We start from the raw sequence: 27,112 nt of genomic DNA on the forward strand, positions 1-27,112 counted from the left end.
CGAGTGGGTAGAAAGCCAGGGGTAGGGTCCATTAGTAAGGATTTTTTCCCTTTTCGCAATGCACACGCTTACATTACATTCACATTAAATCACGTTCGTTTACGCAAATGGAATTGTGGTACAGCGATGTTTTCAAATGTGTGTAGTGCGAGATACATGCGTTGCACATCTAATTTTTTGAAATGGTTCAAAATTTCGAGTGGGTAATTACCCACTCGGTTATTTTCGAGTGGGTAGTACTACCCATACTACCCACGCTTTCCGCCGGCCCTGATACTTTCATTTGATTACTAAATAGGTTTTTGCTGATTTGAGCGTTATTAGTCTATAAACTATTTCCAATCGCAAAACGCAAATAGTTTTCTAAATACAAGTGATAGCGCTGCCAAAGAAAAAAGATTAGTGGGTAATGTCCGCGATATAACCGTTGTGTCATGACTACACTTCGGAACGTTAGTTCAAATCTAATGAGAATAAATATTCAATCACGTTTGAATGGGAAATTATTCTTTAAGAGGTTACACCACTGTAGGGCACGAAAATATAGGCATCCTTCGGGAATGTTTCTTGACGCAATAAAGAGGTGCATCGAGATTCTGTTGAATGCGCTTTATAACATAAGTAATGAATCACACCAAATAATTTTTTTCGAGTAATTTCATCACAAGATGGTAGCTATGCAGCATTTTTCTCCATGCGCGTTTTTTGGAAGGGGTCCATGACCGGAAATATATCAACCGTAATTTTTGACCTAGAGCCAAAAACTAAAGTTTTTCGAATTTCTTATGTCTATAGCAAGCGACGTACGTAGGATTTTTCGGATATTTTGATTTCACGCCAAATTGTGCACTTTTGAGTGAAAAAGCGCCGAAAATGTCATAGAAATCTACACAAAATTGTAAAAAGTAAAGTAAAAAAAAGTTGAGCAATAAAAATATAAAATCCTACGCATATCGCTGGAGAAATCAATTTCAAATATACTGTGAAAATTTCAAAGCAATCAAAAATCATTTATCCGAGTTACGTTTCCGTCCAGCTCAAAAAAGTGGTTTCGAGGAAGACGCGGTTAAAATTTTCAGTACACACGGAATATACATAAGAGGTGTTGCGGCAGAATTGAAAATTTGAACATTTATGTATTGTTTTCGTCTTCCATGTTTTGGAATATCATTTTTAACATCCTAAACAACATTTAACCCTTTAAGATAATTATGGTGGTTCTGAAAGAAACCTTTGATGTTGGCGTTAGTTGTTAGTTGTTTTGTTGCGTTTTGCAAAAGGAAAATTTCAGTTAAAAGCTTTTACGAGCGCATAATTAGTTGTCCTCGAAAAGGACCATAGATTGTTTTATCGTGAAAACATAATTTACGGCGAGCCATGTCTTTCGGCATGATGGTTGCCGTGGCCGGCGCACAGATTCGTATCCTCGAACAAACTGACCAGGTAGGCCACGCTGGCTTTTCGGGTAAACTCATGAAGCGTCTTGCGTAATCTCGTGGACCAGACGCTGGAAAGGAAGCTTTCAGATTAGTTGCTTCGCTAATTTTTTATAGCGGCGAAGTTTCTGGTCGGTAGCGATGGCATTTCTTAACGCCCTCAGTGCCAACTGCTTGCGAGTAGGTTTCCCTCCGGTGGACTTGCAGTCGGTTTTTTTGGTACTAATGCTGATGCTGGTAGTACAACGACAGTCAAACGAATAATGAGCATAAAACGACCGACCGACAGTCGCGCGAATACGCACTAGTATCTCTATTTCGTTCGATTTCGTGTCATGTACCTTTCCATTCCGTACGGCTACTAATACTAAAACAACCAAAACAAATATGTCGTCCTTCCCCCTCCATATATCCAGTGGCCAGTGTTGCAACACTTACATTTTCAGCTTTTCATCAATAACATTCTAAGAATATTTGCAAAAAATGTTGCGGAATTGATAAGAAGGAAAATAGTTGGCGAAGGAAACGATTTCAAAATTGAATTTTTTTTTGCTTATTTGTTAGCACTAATAACAGCTATTTTATTTGCTACTCGCATGGAGCTGCACAAACTAATTAATAAAGTGAGTCTACTATATAGAAGTTAACGATTTCTATTATAACTCTTATCAGAAATGTTTTATTATCCAGAAATGGACAGGTCACATGCACGGTGCCTCCAAAACAAAAAAAAACAGTTTTAATCCACCTAGTGGTGCGATTTAGCCTTTCTCATTTATTCAAACTATAATTCATTATCTGATTATGTTCAATATAATTGTGGGAATGTCTATTACATTCTTATCAAACTTAGCACGCTTCCCACGTGGAATTACTGGTTCTTCCATTTGAAATCAAGTTTGTAAAAATCGGTCGAGAATTCACTGGAAAAAAACGTGTGATATTAATTTAGGAACATGGCGAGTTCCCAGGAGCATCAAGAATCGCCATATGTGGTCAAAGCTACTTTGAATGATCATTAGTGATCTCAAAGTAATGTTGCACCCATTTTAATAAGTATTATATCATTCGGACATTATGGTGGTACCAGTTTAAATGGGAATTTGCTGTGTGACCGCTCTCCTCAACCCGTAACTCCGGAACCGGAAGTCGGATCAACAAATAATTCAATAGCAGCTAATGGGATGGGTTTACCTTTCATTTGAAACTAAATAAATCGGTTCACGCATCTTTGAGAAAATTGTGTGACATACATACACACAGACATTTACCGATCTCGACGAACTGAATCGGATGGCATATGACACTCGGCCATCCGGGCCTCGGTTAAAAAGTCGATTTTTAGAGTTATTGCATAGCCTTTCTTTATATGAGATAGGCAAAAAACAAACAGATATGGCTCCACAAGTTTTTTCAAGGGCCGGAATAGCTGAAAGGGAAGATTGCTCATCGGCAGCTCAGTCCTCTCTTGGACTTTCGATTGTTTATTACTAAACATTTTGGTCATATGAATCGTTTTACATGCCAACCTTCCTTAAATTTGGGCCTAACAGTTTCGAAGTAATTATTTAATATGACCATTTCAGCCATAGTGAGCAATTTACAAATATTTTGAACCACTCTATATCAGAAAGGTTCGCCTAAACCTAGCTCTCGCAGATAGTATAAAGAGCTCTAGTACTGGTCGTAGCTATCGATGTACTGAATAAACCACTCAGAGATTGAAGGAAATCCTCATGAGCCATTTTTCTGCTGTGAATGCTCTGTAAATGCGATTTTGTCTATTACTTACCAGGATGATCAACCATTAACCATATTCACTTTGTTTTAGTCTGGGTCAAACACCCTCAGCTTGGTAGCAATATTTACAAGCTGCATTCTTGACAAAATGTAACGGCTAAGAAGGCCTACCGAAATGCGATCGTATCAAATCACCTAGGTTGAATCGTGCATAGTTGGGAGCTTTTCTGCCATGGGCAGCGCCTTTCCACAGTCCAGTGCCATCGATTAAAGAGCTTTCAAGTCCATTCGAGATCAATCCATCTAGCAGTTTCGACCAAAAGTAAGTCTTAATGTTCTTGCCACATTATTGAAATTATAATTGTAATTGCAATTTGTTTGAATACGATATCCTGTCAGTTTACACCTTATATCATAACAAAATTTTATGCGGTATGTTCCATGTTCAACAAAATAGTAATAAGTTTCATTAAATACTAGCATTAGCATGTCATTCTCTAACCATTTTTTCACATTTTCCTCATAATGCAAACTTTAGCAATGAAGCCTTACTCGACCGTTTTTGCAAGGTACGCCGACCTGCAAAACAAGCAGCATCGCTCAAGGCACACACACAAAAAATGTGCCGACTAAACCTTCCCCAACCGAGCTGCTACCGAAATGTTGTTTAATTTTGCATTTAACTGGAGACACGTGCCTATTTATCGTAGTAGAGCACCGGTTGTGGTTGTGACGTCCTTTCCGATCACATCGCGTGGTGGGGCTTTTCTCAGTGGTGCTTGATAATTGTAATTTTTTGTCACTTTGTGAGATCGAAAACATTCGATGTTATATTGAACATCAGCTAGACTCCATTGTAAGGGTCTTTTACGCTAATAACACATAGTGTGCAAAAAAAGTATTTTCTAGGCTTCTCAGGTCGCTGAGCTCGAAAGCAATATACATTATCTTTTAAACGCTTAAATGCGCAATGTTGTTTCAAAACAACATTGCGAAAACCATCTGAAAATTTGATTGCTTTCTTTTTTGTAATTGTTGAAAATCTCGTGAAATCAATACGATCAATCAGATCAATAAACAGTTCAAAAGGTGTTGGTGTGGTCTTTTCAAAATATGTAATATGTGTAGATCATTTGTAAATTTTCAGGGTTAGCGAGCAAAATATAATCAAAAAAAATGTTTTGAAAATCGTCGAAAACCATGTTCGCTAAAATTTGATCGGTTGAAAACATAATAAATTTAAATTTGATCTACGCACATTACAACTGTAAGTTTGTTACGTCGAACGTATGTTTTAGGAGATATTGACGAATAGGTGCAAAGAGTACCTTAAACATGCTTTAAAAAAAATCTCGGGAAAGCTTCCTTGAAAAAGAAAGTGGACATTGTTTTAGTGTTAGCACGATAAGGTGCTGTACTGCCAAGAGTTTTCTTCTTTTAGACATCATTACTAACACTTTATCTCGCTATCTTTCTCTCGTTAACTTTAAATTGCCGGAGATAATTTTTGATACTATAGTCCAATCAGTGTGCAACGAATGTTGTCTCTGTTTTATAATTTAGGTACAGGCGTATTACATACTATTCCGCTACGTCACGTGGCGATAAGAGAACCGCCAGTGCCAACTGTACTTACAATATTGAGATCACGTTCAGGGTTCTGCGTCATGCTATTGCTTCGCTGAGTGACCATTAATCGACAGGGGTGGGGGTATAGCTCAGTGGTAGAGCATTCGACTGCAGATCGAGAGGTCCCCGGTTCAAACCCGGGTGCCCCCTGGGATATTTTTTAGACAACAAAAGTTGTGAAAACCCTTTACAAAAAATGTACTGTTTTTCTCTGAGCATTTATAAATGCTAAATCCAAAAATATCGGTTATAAACTCAGATAAGCGATTTCTATGTATAATTGTAAAATTGTGTATCGGATGCAATAATGGAGACAATAACTTTATTTATTGGTTACATCACAAGTTATTTATTGATGCATCGAAAATATCGTTCCGTTTTCTAATCTACTCGATTTAAGCAATCATTCTGTTTCGGTGTCTTTTATCTGTCACGGCGAAACAGTAGAATTGGGTAGCGTGATTTGTTTGCTCCGTGAGCCAAGAATTGAAGACCCTTTGTGTGAGACCTTGGCGTATTTAATTTGTATTTTAATATAGTGTACTTCAAAACGATGGAAACATGGTCCAAAAATTCATTATGCGTATAAATTTAAAATTGCATGTAGAACAGGCTCTAATGCGTCCTACCCCACCGGGATTTCTTACCCCATCTTTCCGTACCTTCAACAGTCACATTTCGAACAACTTGATTTCGCGTACTCGTCTATACGGGTACGCCCATGCAGTCACCCCAACAACGCGAATTTAGGCTGAGTAGGCTAAATTTTTTCCACCAAACTTTCCACTCGGCCTTTAAGTAAAGTGAAGCCGCCACTGTAGCCTTGCATCAATGAAAATCCCTGAGATAGGCCGTAGTCGTGTGCCAATATTTGTACACATTCGCGAAAGTTTCAGCAAACAGTCATAGCGCGATTACTAAAATATTTAGCGAACGAAGGATAATATTTACTCTCTAGCTGTCTACGGCAGTTGGCACCCAATCAGAATAATGCCGAAGCAAGTTTTTAAACCTAACGCAGTGTGCTTAGCCAACTGAAAGGCCCAAATGTTAGGTTTCGAAACTTCTCCGGAGTGCACAAGGCAACACCAGGAAATCGTTCCAGCAGTGCAAAGTCCGGTTGCAATTCCACGAACGTCAGCCACGATCGTCCGTGACCAATTCAATTACTTGCAAATACTGCACCCGTTCGTTGTTTATTCGATATCAATTTCAGTTTTGTAACCGAACGAACCGGCTCGGTTCTTTTTTTCTGCTGACGACTGCAACTGACCAGTTTACTGCTGTTCCGTCAGAATCCTTCGGTTCAACAGCTTATGACACACATAAAAATCGATATGGCATTATTTTGTGCCCAGAGTCAGCGAATTGTTCTCGCTTTATTTATTTATGAGCTGCTGTTCTTCGCTTCTCCGGGAAGCACATTATGGATGGTAACTGGTCAACCATTTGACCATAAAATTCGTCCCCACATACACACACTTATACACGTACTGCTACCGATTTAGCATTCCGCCGATGGGTCCACAGAACAGTGCCACTAGGTTAGTGGGTCTCCGTGGTGCAAACATAATCAACTTTTTGCTGGCCAAAGGTGTTAGAATGGTCGGTGCCTTAGGCGATCGGAAGCTTGATGGAGCCCAATGTTGGTAAATATATTTTCATTCGCGAACAACCTACAGTGCACGTGGCCTGCTAAGTCGGTGCCAAGAATCGAAATGGGGTTCGGCAAAAAAATCCATCGTAGGTAGTTTTCTCATGAGATGCTAAATTTGGCATTGCATCAGTCATTGGAAAAGAGCCATTCAATCATTTTGATGCGACGAATTGAATAGGCGCATTTGATAATAAATGCTCAAAAACGTCGAAAAATATGTATTACCCAAGTTGAATGTGTGCTAATTATTTACTTTAACTGAATTTGTCAATAATTCTAACTGAAAACTGTGCTTCTAAAGTTTCAGGTTTTCGTATGTTTTATTTACAGTAAGGTTTTTACACAAAATTGCACCACCTTTTATTAAAGTGTCATTCATCCCATAAGAAATACATTGCGACGAATCGTCGCAGCTTGTATGTTATTACCCGGAACCAAAAGATTATAATATGAAAAATCATACCACCCTCTAGAGGTGCACATCACAAGTAATCGAAATTGATATGCGATCTTCCATCATGTATGTTGCGTTGCGTTGCGTTGCGTTGCGTTGTGACGATGATTTTGGCGGATTGCACACTGACTTCATCATGTTTGACTGCTGATTATCTAATAAGAGTTGCTTAGGAAGTGGTAAGTAGGAATTCATACCAATCCGACCCATATTAAAACCTCAACAGCATGATAGCCATCATTGCCGGCCGCCCCCATCTCCATCGTTCACGGGGAAGGATAAAGGATAAGGTAGACAGGAAGTGTTGATGCTCCACCTACTTAACGGAAGGACGACGATTCATCAGACTCTTCCATAGGTGTCGCGGAGTTGGTGGTTTGGAAGGGTATCAGGTCTAGGATTCGCTCCAAGCAAACGAGGCGACCTGTAAAGCATATTTTATTAGGTAGTTGTTTAGTTAGTCTTCGAGTGCACGATCACTCGAAAAAGAGATGATCTTGTTTAGTTTTTGGTTATTTTTAAACTCTGGGCAGCCGGCTACCGAGAGTATACTATGTTCCCTAAACAAAAACAATTTGAACTCCACACAGCCGATCGTGGGAGTATTGCCTGGAAAAGCTAATCTTATCTGCGTAATGGGCCGGATCACTATTTATTGCAACAGTATTTGGACAGAACTCGCTACTTCTTCTCTACGATATATTTATTGGCTTGAAAACTACCAAGTGACAGCATATTATACTGGCAAAAATAGCGCGAGATGTTATAAATCAAGGAAAGTATTTCTTATTTTCCATATCGGATTGTTTGTGGAATACAAGTATACGAGCGATAATACCGAACACTGAAGGGAAATATAAAGGATTGTTAATCTGATGCACGGGCTTGTTAGCAATAACGGAGCTTTAAATTAGGTTCATAAAAACAGACGCGGCGAATTTTCAATACGTATTGAGCCGTGTTCATAGATACTAGTCAGATTAGTCGTATTGGGGCTAATTTCCGATCAACTATTCATTTTTACGGCAATGTTTTCTCGACTAGATCTGTTCGCACCCTCTCATTCTGCGGTCTAAGGACCAAATGTCATCAATAGACTTAGAATCGCGTGGAGGCATGAGATAGGAAACTTGTAAGAATTTTGCTATCCCACCGTTTGACTACCAGAATGGATGGGAGAACAGTAATACTAGCAAATACCGACTACCATAAGAGCGGTGCAAATTTGAACGAGTGACGTAGAGTACTGCACTGAAAAAAGGACCAGGAGTGCGATTTTACGAAGTTTTAGCTTCCGATGGCCCTACATTTTCTGACAAAGTGAAGTTCTTGAATGTTGAGATTTTTATTACTGTTTAGAAAAGCAAAAGTATCATAAAGCTAGTGTCAGGCCTTCATGAGACCTCAAGAAGTCACTTTTGGAGGTATTCGTAAATGTAGATTTGTCGGTAGACGGTTCCAAATATAATAGGAAAATACCTAATTTAACACAACTACAGATCACTTGCAACATAAAAAGCTTTTTGTGAAATTCGACAGCTCCATCTTAGGCCAATTCAATAAATTTCCTGCATGAAAGTTTCCATTTTTTAAAAACGGTTTTTAAGCCAAAGCTTTGGAAGTTAAACCTTGGCGTGGAAGTGCCGGTATATTAATATATTCTGTTACTTAGTGTAGAATTAGATTTCGTCATTTACGGCTAATATACAACCGCCAGAAGAAACTTAAAACGTTGGTACACAATCAAGAAAGGCGAATCAGAAAAGGTATATGTCAGTGATTCACTAAATACAGACTGGAAAGAGGGTAATATGGAAAACCTTAAGGTCCGCCCAGATTAAGTCTTCGGTACGGAACAAAACCTCGGCCTAGGAACTCCTAGCATGTTGTTAGTCGCCTCTTACGACATGGGAGCAGTTCCCAGAGGTTCTATTCTTGGTTGAAATAGTGCAAAAAGATTTCAGCCCGCCGGACACCACACGGCTTTGCGATCTTCCATCATGTATGTTCATGAAATACACTGAAAAAACTAGGCACGTTATCATCTTGTGGAAAACACTTGAATTGATTCAATTGTTAAACGCATGAAATGTACACGTTTGCCATTTCAATATCTAATTGAGTGTGGACCAAATAAAATTCAGGCAAACATTGTTTCAAAATCGCAAAAAATACATCATTAGAAACGCAACTGACTAAAATTTTATAAATGAATTACACGTGAATATCAGCTAGTTTCACTTATAGATGTAATGGCCGGAAGAATCGGCGACATCAATTGTTTTACATAAATACACTATATGTTTTTCGCATGAAAGCTCATACTATACGAATCAACAGCATGGTAAACAACATCCAATGATAAAATATATCGTATTTTTGTGTAATTGTAAATTGTGTAAATATAAACACCACATGAAATGTGTCGACATGTAAAATAAAATATTGTATCTATTTTGATGTGAAAACCAGTTCATTCAGCCAGAAAATTGACGAATATTTTTACAAGATTTTGAATGTAATTTTGTAATTTTTCAAGTGAATTGTGACGCTCCTATTATGTGTATCTTGCGAGACGTAAATATTTTTAAGAGCGAAAAAAATCGAAATTATCCGGTTACAAAGTAGGCGCGGAATAAGTAGTATTGTATGATTCCTAGCATGCCCGAGGAAAGGTGAGGGGAGCGATGGCCCCGGGCCCTATTAGTGGCCCGCATTTTTACCTGAATGCAAAATTAAATGGACTGAAGATGGTCGAAACATTTCGGCATTCAGAGAGGAGCAATAAAAATAGTACTGTAAACCGGGGTGACTTTGATCACTCGAAACATTTTTCGTAGATCGCTCATTAAACCAGAATAGTCTACCGAATCATTTTAATTTGAAATGATTTTTACTCTAAACTTAAAAAAACTGATTTGTTATACTTTTTGAGTATATTGTTCGGTTTTTGGGTACAAAAACTACAAAACACCGACATTTAGTTTCAAGAGTTTGTTTATTTTAAATACATTTTTTGTGAAACTAGTTGACAATTATTTCAAATTATTTTAAACTAAACTTTAAACTTTTTTTCATATTTTCATTGTTCAATATTCCAACGTGTTAAAATGGATGAAACTTTTTGTACATTGATACAGCACTGAAATAAAACCATTTTAGCAGTTTTACAGGTTTTCAGAATATTTTTTTCTTGTTGGACACAGTACATTGAAATACTTTTTATAATACCAATTAATATCTATTTAACAATGAGTATCTTTCCAGAATTAGTTTAAACAAACATTTGAATGAAAAACATTGACATCAACAACTTAATGTGGGTGAACATGCAGGTTATCAAAGTCACCCCGGAATACGAAAACGGACTTCAACATGAAATTATTTTTGGAAAAATAGCTGTAAGCGGACAATTTTAGGTAAAACAAACCAATCTTGTTCTCCATATATCAGTACATGGTTTAAAAATACTAAACTTGAAAAAAAATGTGTTGCGTCTAAAAATATGCAATGATTACATCGAAAAGTGATCAATGTCACCCCGGTTTACGGTACCGTCATCGAGGGTTACATTACGCCACGGGGGCTACTTTACGCCAAAATTAAAGAATTATATTTGGACAAAAGCAAAACATAATATTATTTACTGGTTCAACAGAAATATAAAATTTGTATATAGTATTTTGTATATGTATTTTCAGAGAACAATGTAACATAAATTCACTTGGAAAAGTATGATATACTGATCAATTATCAATTATTTATTATACTAATTATCCTGGTAATGTAATATAATTACTTTTGGACCGTATTTTGGATTGTTTGATAATTGGTTACTATATGTCCATTTTATCTAAGAATGGGGCTACTTTACGCCAAGCTTTTCACAAGTCTATATTACACAATCTGTATATTTGATCTAAAATTTACTCTTATTTTGGAATTTGATTCTAATTCAAAGTAAATTTTTATTAGCTAGTGCAGTTCAACAGTTTTGAAAAAAAAAACTAATCGATAATTTGCAAGTTGAGTAGTGTAGTTTCCATTGTGCAAAAATGTAAAAAAAAACTATCGTTTCTAGAAGTATTTAAACTGTGTGTATTGAAGCAATCCGTTGTGAGATGACAGAAAGAGCAACGGGGTATATTTCTGCAGTGTAGGCGAATGGCCTTATGGTTAAAACCATAATTAACCAAAAAAGCTCCTCAGTATATTGGAAATGGATATATCGTCAAAGATGGATGAATTGACCTGTCCATTAAATGTAACAGTCCTATTCGCATTTTTGTTGAAAATGCTTTCGTACTCCGGAACATAATTGAAACTACTTTTAGAAAAATACTAAAAAAGGTTGTCTAATTCATAAGGCTCAATGAAAAAGTATATCTTGAGCAGTGCTTTTTCTCGACTTGCTGTTTTACGATGTAGGACTTATTGACACTCCAGAACAAGGTTACTGGATGTGTGTTACGCAGTTTTTGAACAAACCCTTTTATTTTTACGAGCGCGGCATTTATTTGCATTCACACATAAATAACTAGCATATTCTGTAACAATAAATCAAGAAGTAACATACATAAAATAGTATGCAAAATAAAAGTATTATTTTTAAACTGTTTAGAGGGGTTTTGGTCTTACAGGACATTTCGAAAAATCCAATAGCAACACAACTCGTCTGCATTGGGACTAGTTTTGCCGTATATCTAATCTATAGCGGAACGAGTTTTGACTTCTACTTTTGGCGCGATAAGAAGGTGGACTGGCTCTAATCCACCGTTTTTGTATTTTTGTATTTTTATAGCACGCTAAAGTAATTTTTCCACCATAAATGTAGTGTGTTGAGATAGCACGGTGCTTTTGAGCCTCGCCAAAGATGGTAGTCAATTGTGATTTATTTAAGAACCCAATTGCTATGTGCGAAATCAATTCAATTCAGCCACCAGCACCATTAGTCGATTACCCATACTGTACTCGAAGTTATTTTATTTGCGTTTTGTGTCTTTATTGCTGTCAGTTTCTACATATTCTCATAACTTTTTTACCATTGGGTAAAATCAACCAAATTTCGCACACTTTCTCATTGATGTGTATTGTTTACATGCTGTCAAACTCGAGGTCGTGTTTTTCGATTCAACGAAAATGGAGGTGAACCAACGCGAGTCGAGAGAACAAATTCTTTCCAAACACCTGGAATTTCCTGACCTGTCGCACCGGCAATTGGGAAAAATGTTGAACATTCACCATTCAACCGTCTCCAGAGTGTTGAAGCGGTTCCAGGACTGGTTGACGTTGGACCACGGCAAAGGAGATGGAAGAAAACCGGGACCGGAGAACAAAAAGACGGAGAAAAAAGTGAAGCGGATGATTAAAGCAAATCACAACGTCTCAAGCCGTGATTTGGCTAAAAAGATCGGCATGTCGCAGAGCTACGTCCAGAATGCAAAGAAGAGAGATGGACTACATACATACAGGGTACAGAACTTCCCAAACCGCGATGAGCGGCAACAATCGACGGCTTAAACTCGGGCACGGAAGCTCTACAAGAAGATGCTGACAAAATATGGCTGCTGTGTGATGGACTACGAAACGTATATAAAAGCCGATTTTAAGCAAATTCCGGGGTTGGAGTTTTTCAACGGCAAGAGCAAGTTCTATGTGGACGACAAATTTAAGAAGAAGAAAATGTAGAAGTTCGCCTCCAAATCTCTCGTTTGGCAGGCCATCTGCTCTTGCGGACTGAGGAGTGAGCCTTTCGTGACAAAGGGCACAGTAAATGGCGAGATCTACAAATCTGAGTGCCTCGAGAAGCGCCTTTTGCCGTTCTTGCAGCAGCACGACGAAGCTCCGCTATTTTGGCCAGATTTGACATCATGCCACTATTCTAAAAGTGTCCTGTACTGGTATGAGGCCAATTCTGTCCATTTTGTTCCAAAGAACATGAATCCGCCAAACTGTCCGGAGCTGTGCCCGGTGGAGCAGTACTGGGCAATGATGAAGCGGGAACTTCGGAAGAGCAAGAAGACAGTCAAAGACGAGAAGGACATGTTGAGAAAATGGAAAAAAACTGAGAAACTGGTACCGGATGACACCGTAAAGACTTTGATGGAGGGCATCAAGCGAAAATACGTTCAATTTTACACTCAAGGCTCCATCGATTAACTTTTCTTTTGATTTTTGAAGTAAATATATGTATAAAACTACCCTACAATTTTGGTTTGATTTTAAACATTATAAGAAAATTGGCATGACATTTTCGGTGTCGCAATAATTTCGTGTTCGCCCTTTACGTTAGATGCTTCGCATTGTTTTTCCAAAACAAAATGCATAAAAGATACGATTGGAAAATGTTCTCAATTTTTCTTGGATTCAATTTGAAATACGCGTATGTAAATTGAAAATTTTCGTGATTTTATTTTTTTAAATGATAAGTACGAGTTGCGTCTGCTACCTTCTCACCTTACCAACAGCAAAAATTCTGTGAAGAATTTGGGGTAAAACGGGTACGTTTCGTGCGGTCAGTCAGATTTTTTACATAAAAATTGCTACTTTTGAAGTGCCGCATTCAGCCTCTTTCCGAGATGCACAGCCGGGTTTAACTTCACACACAGAAAAAAAATGTTTTCGCTCTTAGCAAAAAACAACTAACACATACTCTTAGTTTGAAAATAAAACTTTTATTTTGATTATTATTATTATTGATTAATTTAATAGTTTCATTTTCAACTCAAAAGTAGGCGTTGGTTGTTTTTTGCTAAGAGCGTAAGAGCGCAATACTCTTACTTTTACCAATACTTTTTTCTGTGTGCAGGCTTCATTAACGAGAAGAATTAGGATAAAACTATCTCTAATTTATTCCTCGGAATATTGTACAAAAGAATTACTACTTGTTATCATCCGCATTCAGCCTCGTTCCGAGAAGTACCGCCGGATTTATCTTTAAACTTGAGTTATCGGAGGAATTTGGGGTGCAAAGGGCACACATGGCTTGTCCGGTTGTTCAAACTATATCTTCGGTCTATTCCCCGGACTTTTTTACATGACAGTAATACTTTTATCAGCCACATTTAGCCTCTTTCCGAGAAGTTCAGCCAGGTTTAACTTCACACTTGTGATATCGATATGGGAAGAGTTGAGGTAAAACGAGTGCACAAGTTTCGGGCGGTCAGTCTAACTATATTCAAATGATAACCTAGACTTTTCTACATAAGAATTGCCATTTTTGATCAGCCGCATATAGCTTTTGACCGAAATATAAATCCAGGATAAACATTAAACTTTGGTTGTGCGAAGAATTGGGGTAAAATAAGGTTATACGTTTGATGATTAATTAGATTAATAATTATCTTCAATCGATTACACTAGTTTACAAAATAAAAATAAAAATCTGTACTTCAATATTCGAACACTATTTCTGATGTAAAATTTCTGAATCCGAAAATGAGGTCCAAAAAATATACAGTAGAACCCTTTGGCCCTCGTTTTCGGATTCAGCACACGATTTTACATGGAAAATGACCACTAGCTTATTTAGTTCAGAAATGCTGTAAACTAATGTTATCTGTGCTTTTTTACATAGTTGCGAGCAAGACTTGCTCTTTTTGCCATTCGCTTGAGAGTGCATCACAGGGTTCTTTTCCATGGAAAAATGCCATTCTGCGCTCACACTTTGACTGGAATCTACACAAGCTTGCGAAGTTTTTCTTATTTTTGTATTGTGCTGTTGCTCCTACAGACATAAAATACATTTTAGAAAAGTTTGTCAATTGTTTCATTAAATTTTTGAAATGAACAATTGAACTGCAGTCTTCCAGTCTTCAATCTTTTTTGTAAGTCGACTTTAAAATCGATTTTTTTATTTTGGAGTCGATGAAATTTTTTTTATTCAAAAATTTGACTAATTTTGTGAAAACCATTCCTACAAAATTTTTTGTAAGATTTGTCATTTTTAGACTAAAGCCATTTGTAAAAAATAGCTAAAAAGTTTGACACTTTTCAAAAGACAGTCTAGATTATTTTTGGAAAAAAACAAGGTATGCAAAGTGGCTTTTTGTGACAAAGTTGTCATGTACAGAAAGTTTCATTAAAATCTGAGAGGGTGCTGCCAACATTTGTTCGAGTTGGTGCGAAATTCGTCCACATCAGATGAGTAAAAGCCAGGGCATTCGTATAGCGACCCGCATTTCCACTAATGCAATGTCAATTTGCCTGGCAGATTTTTCTCCAGGATTTCGGTAAAGGAAATATTTTGCGTAAAATTTCTGCAGGTAGTTAAAGTTAACCTGGCTTTCTTGGTGATAATGAGATCACCGAAAAATTCTTCAGAATTACACACATGCAGTTATTTTTATACCAATCAACGAAAACTGAAAGCTAATGTTTTTGTTTTTAAATCAGAAACAATGTTTAGGTATAAAAACAATGCTGATACCTTTAAAAAAATAAAAGAATTTCTCCAAATCAAAGATTGCTGCTATTGAACATACAGTACATACATCCCTATTCGACAATTTAGTTTATCTTGAATTCTGTCCACCCATGTTCAACATATATACGGGAATAATCGATTGTAAAACATTTATTTCATCGCTCCTGGTTTTTTCTCTAATCTTTTTTCAATCTGCTTTAACTTTGAGAATACAGTACAATACCGATATTTGTAATTTGCATGAAAGAAACTTCTTAAAACATTCCACAAATGTATTTATCATTCATCATCCTCAGGCAGTCATGTCATGACAACGCGATACTTCGTAACACATATCCCAGCCAGACGCACGCTCGCTCCATGCAACGATTTTTATCTAGTTGAATTTGAACCCCTTCGCCAGTCGACCATCGAACCATCGCCCACTCTGATGTAGTTCGATCCATTGTTTATGAAGCCACTTTCGCAGGCATGAAACACAATCCTTTAGACTAAACACACGAAAGCGCCCGGGAACTGAACCGTATCGGTAAAAGCAGCAACGTGTGCTCGGAACGATATTGCTTTATCTTGAAAACGGACCGTACGTGATTTTTCCGCACGCAAAACTCCCCACCCTGACCGGTTGCAATGGTCGACCATTTTACATTACATACTGTTACTATACATACCTACCCCCGCTTCCCATATTCAATGCATCCTTATGATCAGAAAGGGTACGACGAACATTACACTGCGAAAGTGCGCACACGGCTGCCGCAAATGCATTTATTGCAACTGCAACTCACGATATGCTGAGTGCGGAGGAATTTTCTGACGAAATCAGCAAATCAGAGACCGCCTGCATTGAAACCACCCGAGAGAAAGAAGTTTGCCATTCTACCATCTGGGGCAAATGTAAACTAATCCGAGCAATTGATTCCAGGAAATTAACACCCTTCTTCTCGGTAGGTGTAGGGTTAATAAGTAAGAGAGACATGATTCAACGAATAAAATGATTCCTTCTCGGTGGTCGGTGCAATGTGTTTAGTGTTACCTGGTTTAGGAAAATGAAAATGACTGCGACGGAAAGTGTTACCACGCCCAACAGTGGGTGGAGCAAGATTTGCAATTGTGTCGGTGCGTTAATATGTACGCAGTAGCATGATGACTTACAGATGGTACAATGTGAGAGAAACACGACTTTGTGTTCACTAGCTCATGAACTGATGGAGAGCGTTGAGAGAGTTAATTTTATTAGGGATGAACATTTCAGGAGTTGATGTGTTAAATCGAAGGTGGTATTCAACTAGCAACCCTAATAAAAAAAACTATACACGAACTTTAACCCAATCCAACGATTCCACATATTGTTTGGATTATACCCTAAACAGGTCGTTAGGCTCTTGGATCATAGTATGTTTATTAGGGAAATTTTGTAAATACAATGCAGCTAAAAAACAATAACGCATAATTTATTTACATACCACCGAGTAGAAGTTAACAATCTTATTCACCTTACAAACTATCAGTGGACGATAGATAGAGAGGAATATTACATATTGCTACCAATTAGGTTACTGGTTTGAAAGAATGATCAATTTCACTATGTTTCATCATCAAACAGGAATTCTGCTCGTCGCGCTACCTGGCAAACTGTATGTGTTTTGCGGATCTTCTGCTATAAAAACGCTCAACTACTGTAACGTCTGTGATTTAAATCATTTATTGTAAGCTGTTGTATAGTGTTCCGGGCAGTGCAGGAAAATTTCAGTTCATTCATCGAAACTGAATGAACGCAGTCAATCAGGCGGCGAAGGCTACAATCATATTCATTTAACGCATCAGCTGCTATTGAACTGGTGTCCAGTTCATGGATCTTCATTCACCGTGGCTTTCAAATGAGTCACAGTTTGTATTCTACCTCCTTTGTTTGATCATGTCAAAAGAACGTATATCGCTTTCAATTGACCCAGTGAATATCAGTCAAGCACTTTCGAGCTCGTTCAAAGTCCAAGGTGATAGGTAGCGGAAAAGATTACAGTGAAAACAACTATAAATATGGGTCTCATTTGAAAGGGACTCTCAGCAGATGCTGGAAATTGATGATTAAAGCCATTTTGAAATCCAAGCTGGCGGTTTCTAGTTACCACTAAAAAACCAAAACCTTCATCAGTATGGGTGTCATTTGAAGACCAGTGGTCAGGAGATGACGTAAATTAACGTTTGAAGCTATTATGAAATCCAAGATGGCCGCTTTAAGTGACTACATAACAATGAAAACAACTATTAATATGTGTATCATTTGAATCGAGGTGGTTAGGATATGCCGGATTTTTTTTATTTTAATACCCAAGATGGCGGATTCCAGTTACTACAAAGCACTGAAAACCACCGTCAATATTGATCCGATTTGTTTGGAAATATTGATGATTGAAGCCATTTTGAAATGTAAGATGACGACTTTCGAAAGCTTGATGAAACAATGGGGTTCTTTTGAAAGAAGAAAATAAAATGACGGAAATTGATGTTTAATGTAATTTCGAATGTTAAGATGACAGCTTCCGCTTATCATCGCTTCATCCAGGAATTGAAGACGTTAATTATGAGTGTAACTCACACTGAATAAAAGATTCGGTGAATATTCAGGAGTCAGATGCAAATCAGAAGATTAATATTCTCGAGAAATAATGACAAACTATGATATTTACAGACAAATTTCTACAAAAAACCTTCTCTTTACCTTCTTTTCAAATGATAATGTGGTACAATACCCAAGTAACAATTGAAGTTATATAGAACTACGCTAGAAGCCCAATCTAAGCTTTATGAGTTTCTATAAAACTACCAAAAAACCTACATTGTTGCTAGTGTATGGTAAGCAAAGGTGTTACTTTAGATTTTCAAATAAGTTTCTGTTAACTGCATATCATCCGATTTCCAATTACACACATATTAATGAGCGCTTTAAAAATTTGTAGGAACAGAAAAATCGCGAATTTTGCCTTCCATTGCTAATCACCCTCTTTTAAGGACATGAATGTTAATTAATGTCTCAAGTGTTTTGTAATTAATAACTCTTTGATTTCGGGCGAATTCATAACTTTTGGTCGCCTACTCAAATTCCCCCTTTCATATGACACCAATATTGGTGATAGTTTTCACTGTTTTTTGTAATTGGAAGCCACCATCTTGGTTTTCAAAATGGCATCAATCATCAATTTCCATCGCCTACTGACTATATCCTACATGGGACTACATATAACAACCGTATTTATGATGGTTTTTATTGTTTTGTGGTAACCGGAAGTCACAATCTTGGTTTTAAAAATGGCGTCAGTCATCAATTTCCATCATCTACTAATTGCGACCTTTCAGATGACAACGTTTTGTTGTAACCGCTAGCGGCCATGCTGGTTTTAAAAATGACGTTCTTGATCAACACATTAAAAAGTTAAACCATTAATTATCTCTACCCTGTATGTATTTGTTTTCTTGGTAAGAGTTGTTTTAATTTGAAGGAGGTTCCAATGGAATGGTTCACTTCCATAAGCTGAGACATTACTGATATGAGGTTGGTTTTTAATTGAAACCAGATAAAAAACTAAAAAGTAAAAGATACTTCTGGGTACCAGAACCAGGGGAAAGAGGTTGAACAAAGATGACAGGGGGGGGGGGGGGGGGAATTATTAACTTTCAGTTTCAGGCATCGAGAGATCAACGGCATAGTATACAGACCCGGGCGGCCTTCATCAGCAAGAATCATGTGCTGGGACGCCGGGTGGTCCTGTTGGAGCCGCAGGGGTTCCTCCAGACGATTTCGTGGTGCCGCTCAGATGCGGATCAACAACACTTCGAGTTGCGCATGTGATGTTTGTACTGTAGGTTTTGTGTTTGTTGGCTCATTCGACAGAGATGTTTTGTGTCACCTTGTAGTCGCATCAAACCATCGCACTTCTGAGAATGATAAGAAAAACAAAAGAGGCAGTAAAATCTGCATATTTATGGCTTTGTGGAAGGTGTATACGAAGGGCATATAGAGGAGATCGCGGCTTGCCATTACATCTCGAACCGGGACATTGGGTGATCTTCCTCGGGCCCGAAGGGAATCGAATAGTTGGGATCTGGCAGAACAGTAATCGGCGCATGCCCAGACAATATGTTCGATATCGTGGTAACCGCCGGCACAAGCGCAGATACCGCTATTCGCAACCCCAATACGCCAGAGATGAGCGTCTAACGGGTAGTGAATGGACATGAGCCGATACATCCCACGAATGAAATCCCAACCCACATCCATACCTCTTAACCAAGGTTTCGTTGATACCTTCTAGACAGCAAAACTGTGAGTGCCAGGAGCAAAGAAGTAGACATCATTTAATGCTGTGTTACGCATTCCTCTGTACGGGACTCCATAATACACAGACTCTAGCCCATTCCATGCATATTAAGGATTTTCCATACTACTTAGACACTGGTTTTGACCCAAAGGTATGACATTAAAGCCTTCAAACTTTGTTCACAGAATTTTAAGTTTTTTCCCTTATTTGTTTGGAAAACTTTCGAAAAATATATCCTTTTACGGTTAAAGTTTTACCAAAAAAATTAACTTATAACACAGACTAACGGACAACGCTCGAAAATAATGCTTCGCCCGCTTTAACGGTAATTTTAAACATATCTGTAGTTGGGACTGTGACCGCATTTGCAATTATGGCGCCACTGACATATAAACACGTGTCAAAAAATGCGGACGAACATGGTCAGGCGATTTAAACAGTTTGACGTTGGACTCTACTCGCCCGTGCTAAGTGCCCCCAGGAACAAATGCAAAAAAAAATTATTGCATTCTAATTTTTGTGATTACAACAATGTTTTTTTTAACTAAGGAAACATGAAAATAAAATTTAAATTTAATATAATAAAATATGTTGACAGTCTTGATTTGACACTATCAGAAGCATTTGACATATCGAATTTCACAACAAATGATGACCTGTCAGATAAAATGAATACATGTTTCCCGGTGTTCCCGCAGGGTTATTTTTATTTGACATAAACACCATCTAATGTATATATTTTTTTCCATTTTGTGTGTTGTCTTGATAGGCCAGATGTAAACAAGCGCAGTTTTCCTATGTATGGTCAAATACAAATTAAATACGCCAAGGTCTCATACAAACAGATAACCATTTCTTGGCTTACCACGATATCGAAATTAGCTACCCTATTCTCCAGATTTGTCTTGACATGCAAAGATTGCAGTAAGAAAATTAAACTGGCAGCGCTATCTGATCATAGCGTGCGCTTTTTATTTTTGCTGTTTGTTTATGTATGAATATGACTCAAACACTAACGACGTATTTCAACGTAAACCTTCTTTCCTTGAACCTATCAAAAACTAAATATATGCTGTTTCGTTCATCTAGAAGAGCTATAGGCGTGCATCCAGACCCAAGAATGGGACAGTCTGTAATTCAGGAAACTAACTGCTTCAAATATTTAGGACTTCACTTAGACCCCACACTCTCCTGGATTGAGCATATAACATCTATAGAGAGAAAAGTTGCATCGTTATGTGGGGCTATGCGTAAAGTATGCTCTTTTGTTCCCCAGCATGTACTTCTAAAATTTTATTATGCGCACATCCACTCATTGCTGAACTACCTTGTATCTGTGTGGGGCCGTGCCAGTATTTCGAATCTGAAAAAGCTACAAACGCTTCAAAACAGATGTCTTAAAATTATTTATAAAAAACCATTTATGTACCCTACTATTTTGTTATACAATAATAATGCCCATAACATTTTACCTTTGCTTGGGTTGACTAACTACCAAACAATAATGTACATCCACAATGCTTTGCATAATACTATTGCTCATAATAATCTAGAATTTACGACAGGAATTCGAGCTCACAGCACCAGACAAGCCAATCATTTACTATACTCCAGAGTATCCACGAACCTTGGTCAAAGACGCATTTCTTTCATCGGACCTAAGTTATTCAACCAGCTTCCTACGGATTTAAAGCAAATAACATGTCGCACTCGTTTCCAAGCAAAATTGAAACTAATTTTAAAAAATAAAATAGGAGAATTTTTAATATAAACTTCGTTCACCACCAATCGAGCTTATTCCTTTAGCTATAATTGGTTAACATTTTTTAAATAAAAACAATTGATAAATGCATTTTTTATAGCAATAAGTAATAAATAAATTTAAATTATTATGAGCTTCCTGCAAAGCTACGATGGGACCCTTAAAAGGATTCTTTTCCGCTGGGTACTCGCCGTAGCTTCTTGTCAAATTTTGTGTTTTGTCGGTCTCGTATTGTTTTTTTTTGTTCTCAGCGTTTCCGCGATTCGTAACTTTGTTTTGTTGTGCTGACCTTTTTTTTGTACGCTGAGAACTGATGTGTCCACTACCAGAGGGCTCCGTTTGTGAGCTTTTTGGTGTGGGGGTAAGAGGCGGGCTATTTAAAAAAAAAAAAAAAAAAAATCAATGAAACTTCACAACTCTCATGCGTTATCACCGACAAAAACAGGGATCTTTTTAAGTTTCTGGCACTCATTCTTCGTCTCATTCCTGGTATGTATACGTTTACTCGTTTCTTCTCCCAATCCCGTAATCTAGTAAACAAATCGCGTCGTTGCACTCCTCATTACAGAAGCCATGCAAACACACCTAACAGTTGATACTGGCGGTACAAATTCAGCCATGGATTGATTCCCAACGAACAGTGATTGCCATCAAAGTCACATACGAAGATGTTGCGTTTTTCGTCGCGCCGATGGTTATCCTGCTTCTTTCGACAAGGCTTTTATGTCGATACATGGGTTCGAATCACAATCGTACCCAGAAAGTTCGTAATTTATATCGTAAAATCCATCGATGCAAACGAAATGGTGTCCAGTTTGTCTAGTCGAAGACAAACCATTGTTCATGCAGTTAGTGTGATAACGCAGAAATCGACCTTAATCGCACAGTGTCACCCCATGTGATCCAGTTTCCAGTTGCAGTGATAGTCATTCACAAGTTGAACGCAGTCCAGCGTTCCTGGATGTGAGCATGGATTCGAAAGACATTCGTTGAGTTCTCCTTCGCACTGTGATCTCGCAAACCAGGGCGGACAACGACACTTATGTTCACCAACTATATTCATATAGCATCTTCTATTGTGGCAGGAGTACAATCATCAGTTTTTGTTGTTGAGTCCAATCAAATAAATGCCTTTTTCTGTCACCACACCGAACATGTAGTTCACGGCTGATGATCGAGAAAGGGTCAAGGTACATGGTTTCCCGTTGTTAATCTTTCAGTGCACGGGACGGGCCTATGAAACAAATGTTATCATATTATCCTGGATTTGTTTACGTAGCCTAAGTCGTTGAGATCGCAGCCGGGTTATCCTGTGCACTGGGGGATTGTAAATCAACAGTTTAATTTATTTTCGTGATATCCAACAAAATTGACAGATTTCTTTTATAACTTCTCCCGCAGTTCGACCTCATCTATATATCCTACAATCGAGTTCATCTAGACAAAGGACTGAAATCGAGGTTTGCGGTTATGCGGTAGATGATAAAGATGTTGACTATGCAAAAAATTAGCTCAGAAGAAAATCGGGGATCAGGATCCTAAAAAAAACAAATACGCTACTCGGTACAGTCAGATCATCCAAGCCTATATGAAGGAACACCTGTGGGTGTATGGAATCATATAGAAGAGGTTGTTGCGAAAACGGTTATTGTAACATATTATATACTGCCGTGATACGCATAACAGTCCCACCTGCATAGGAAACCCATAGCAAATGGGACTGTTATGCGGATCACGGCAGTATAAATCTTGAATAATTTATTCCTCAAGTGTTAATATATTAACGTTAACATCGCATATCCCTTTGGTACAGAGAATATGTTGCCTTGTTTATGGCTTACGTACAGTCAAACTTTTATTTTTATTATTTTACTAAATGTTTGAATAGATAGATTTACCTCTCTAATATCTATGCAAATAGATTGACAATTTGTACATTTTTTTGAAAGCTTAAATGTTGAGCTATAACTAGCTCTAACAAACTATTTGATGTACCAATGGTACTTTTGTTAGAGTTTTGCAAAAGAAGTAGATCCATTGAAGAAAAATATATGAATTTGTTCGTTTAGGAGACTTCTAAGTAAGATTACTTATTAATGAAACATATATTTGTTTGTAGAAGACGAACCACTCTGACCAGTATTTAGATCTGTTGTGAAGTGCCTTAATCTAAGTATATGACATATCACTATTGATGAGTGGTTATCGCTATTGAGATACACACTCTTCCCAATAAGGCACACTGGTTCATCGGCTTCTTCATTTTCTACTACACTACAATGTCCTAAAACCCAGTATAAATTTACATGATTTTTCTGCACCGATTGTCGGACTGCAAGAATACACAACCCTTAATGCATTGAGCACAGCCTATCTAAGAAAATGCTGATATATGCATACCAGTTTTTTCTTTACAGACATACGTAAGTGCAATGGCATATATTTCTGCCTGAAACACTGTCGGCCGGTGTTTCACGGGGATGCTAGCGTTTATTCCTTGTCCTGTAATACCAGAACCTGTCAAATTATTCATTTTAATTCATCTTTCTAGAAAACTACTGAGCCTGGGCGGAGACTAGGGCCACCTTACTCCCAGGTTGACTGTTCAGTCTCAGTAATTTTGTAGGTAGTTTCAAAGCTTGGCATCGTGGTTCAATATCACTGTATTTTTAGAGAAGCTCTTTCCTTTCTCATCTTATTAAATCGGCGAAATGGGATAACATTAATCATCAACTATTTTCGCAATCCGCTAACATTTTTTCAAAGCTGAATGTTTGTCAAAAATTTCCTATGCTGATCAAAAAAAATTCTATCAAGATAACATCACATAACATTGTGAATCCAATTCGTAAAGAATGAAAGGTGAGTTTGGAATCAACCACTCTCGAGTACTGGCAAGGAACAACGAAAAATTGACGATTTGTCGAAGTTTATTGATGTGTGTATCCAATATGTGAAATAATTCTTGATCAAATAATTTAGAGTAAATGTCATGCAATTCCACTACTACTTTGCGTTAAACCACAAACCTTGACATGTTGTTCACTCCATCCAACAGTACCCTGCAACCAGACACTTATATAAATGACCCAATCCTTCACAAACCGGATGGGATTATCAGAAATGTTGACCGGGCTGTAAATATGCCCCAGAAGGTTACGGTTCAGGACAGCCATATTAGAATTGTAATCAAATCGTTAGTATCCTGTTAAGTGTATCTAATTCCTGTACAGACTAGGCAGACTTGGTTTTCCAAGTTCTCGTGGTTTATCGATGGATGGGCAAATGAGTAATAAGAAGGTAGTCTCAATACAGAAGCCACCTCAATTGGATTTCGCTTTGACTAAAAACTAAGATTTGGCGATGTTTTTGAAGTTTGTAAACATCCTTTCTAGTGGTAATAACTTATATTTTTTCAATTATAATATTAACTTTCAATGCTCCTTATTTTTCAGTCGAGTTGCTGTCTTCTGCTTGCCAGTTTGGTTTTCTTCTGTAGCTGTTTCTCCCAGGGGACTAGCAAGGATATGTCGATGTACAGGCTTTCACAGTAGTAAACATATGGTGGGCCTAGCTTTCACATTTGTTGTTTTGCTTTTTACAACGGCCTGGAAAAAATGACCGCTTTTCAGCGACCTGGTTTCTTCTGGGTCGAATTCGAACATCTTCTACTTGCTGATTTTGACCTTGTCATTAATCTGTGGAAGTGTGAATAATCGTATGCTGTTAGCGGCACAGCTTTGAAGTAGCATCTCTAGTTTTATCGCACACTACAAGTTCATTCTATATTTTAAGAAGTGCTTAACGAGTGCCTTAAAACCACAATTGTTACAAGGGCCCTTTGCAAAATCGATATAACGGTAAATGTATCTCCATGATTGGCATAACGCTTCACGGGTTTAAACGTTGTAGTTTATAACGTGGTTGTTATTTTGTAATTACGCCGTTGCACACATCAATTTTTTGAAATCAATTGCATCTGGATGCCACTTTTACATTGGAATTACCTTCGGATGACACCGGATTTGAGGTTGGTTCTATTGCGCTTTCAGCTATTACCAACTGAAATATTAATAAGATCTATATAAAATGTTTATTTTTTCGGGCGACTTACCTCCTTTACCAAATTATTCCCAATCAGACAGAAAACTTTTTTAAAGCAATTCTTAGCGAATGCAGTTACGTTTTCGATTTATACCTGGCTGATTTTTTCAGATTTTTTAAATAATAAACAGATGGTATCTAGGGTAACGTGAAATTAGATTTTTCTTTCAGCGATGCCAGTTTTCGAGATAATTAGTCAAAGTGCGCTGTCACTTTGACACTGTACCTTTCCAGGTACAGGGTAGCTTAAAACGAGTCCTCGAAAAATCATCAGAGCATTCCGTATTAACATATTTGTATTTGGTATGGTTGTCATATGTTTACATAAGATTTTATTTTAAAAAACAAAAATCGTTTTTACGTATTACGATTTTTTTTTTTGAAATGGTGTTATATTATGTATATTGGACCTCAAATTTATCGGATGGAACGGAAAACTATATATATATATATATATATATATATATATATATATATATATATATATATATATATATATATATATATATATATATATATATATATATATATATATATATATATATATATATATATTATATATGTATATATGTATATATATATATATATATATATATATATATATATATATATATATATATATATATATATATATATATATATATATATATATATATATATATATATATATATATATATATATATATATATATATATATATAGCCTAATGACCCAATTGGCGTGTTCTCGCCTGTATTTTGTTTGTCTATATCTCGACAAACATATGATTACGGCCTAAAAGCCAGCTGTCCAAATCCACTTCGAATGGAAATTTCAGACAAACCGTTGTTAGTCGAACATAGTTCACAACAGTTTATGAAAGAGAAAACTTTTCTCTTTCGTTTACTACCAACATCTGTGATTGGCATGTAACGGTTTGTCCGGAATTTCCATTCAAAGTGGATTTTGACAGTTGGCTTTTAGGCCGTAATTATATGTTTGTCGAGAATATAGACTATAGAGCACTTCAATTAGGCAACGATTGTGAGAAATTTTGGAATCGTGTGTAAGTATAGTGGAACAAGATCTCTGACCTAAAGTCTTAATGAAAGTCAGATTGTGGTAAGTTTTGGTATGCAATACCAATTTCACCCTTGATTCTTCCTATAGTTAGGTGGTGATTACCTAGTATAGTGATAAGTTTATGTGAGTAGATAATGAATCCGAAAATAAATATTTTTTGCATTTTTCGTATTAGGCAATTAAGGGTGATTAAATGGCGCGTTCCCTGGGCGATTTAAGGGCGGATAGAGCAGCAAAAAACTGACGGTCGCAAATCGCCCAAATGTTGCATTTGAAATAACCCCCTAATTTCCAGCAATTTGCTAGCAAATTGAAAAGCATTTAGCGCATCCGAGTTGGTAAATAGCCCCCCCATTAGCCAGCAACTTGCTCTTGTTGACTGTGTGGGAGACCACTAGTGAAAAACTGTTCCCAAGATTGAGAGGTCTTGGGAACAATTTTTCACTAGTATTTCCTTCTTGTAATGTTGCAATACCGAATCTAGCGCCCATTTATGTAATATAACAGTTCTTAATCTAATGGGT

At 37.2% G+C, this 27,112-nt stretch overlaps 1 non-coding gene across 1 annotated transcript; it reads left to right on the forward strand.

The window, feature by feature from the left end:
* Positions 1 to 4,883: 4,883 nt before the first annotated feature.
* Trnac-gca (transfer RNA cysteine (anticodon GCA)) lies at positions 4,884 to 4,955 on the forward strand. Its single transcript has one exon. It is a non-coding gene; the product is annotated as a tRNA-Cys (tRNA).
* The last annotated feature ends 22,157 nt before the right edge of the window (positions 4,956 to 27,112 follow it).

Source organism: Topomyia yanbarensis, chromosome 2, assembly GCF_030247195.1.
Source record: "Topomyia yanbarensis strain Yona2022 chromosome 2, ASM3024719v1, whole genome shotgun sequence".
NCBI lineage: Eukaryota > Metazoa > Arthropoda > Insecta > Diptera > Culicidae > Topomyia > Topomyia yanbarensis.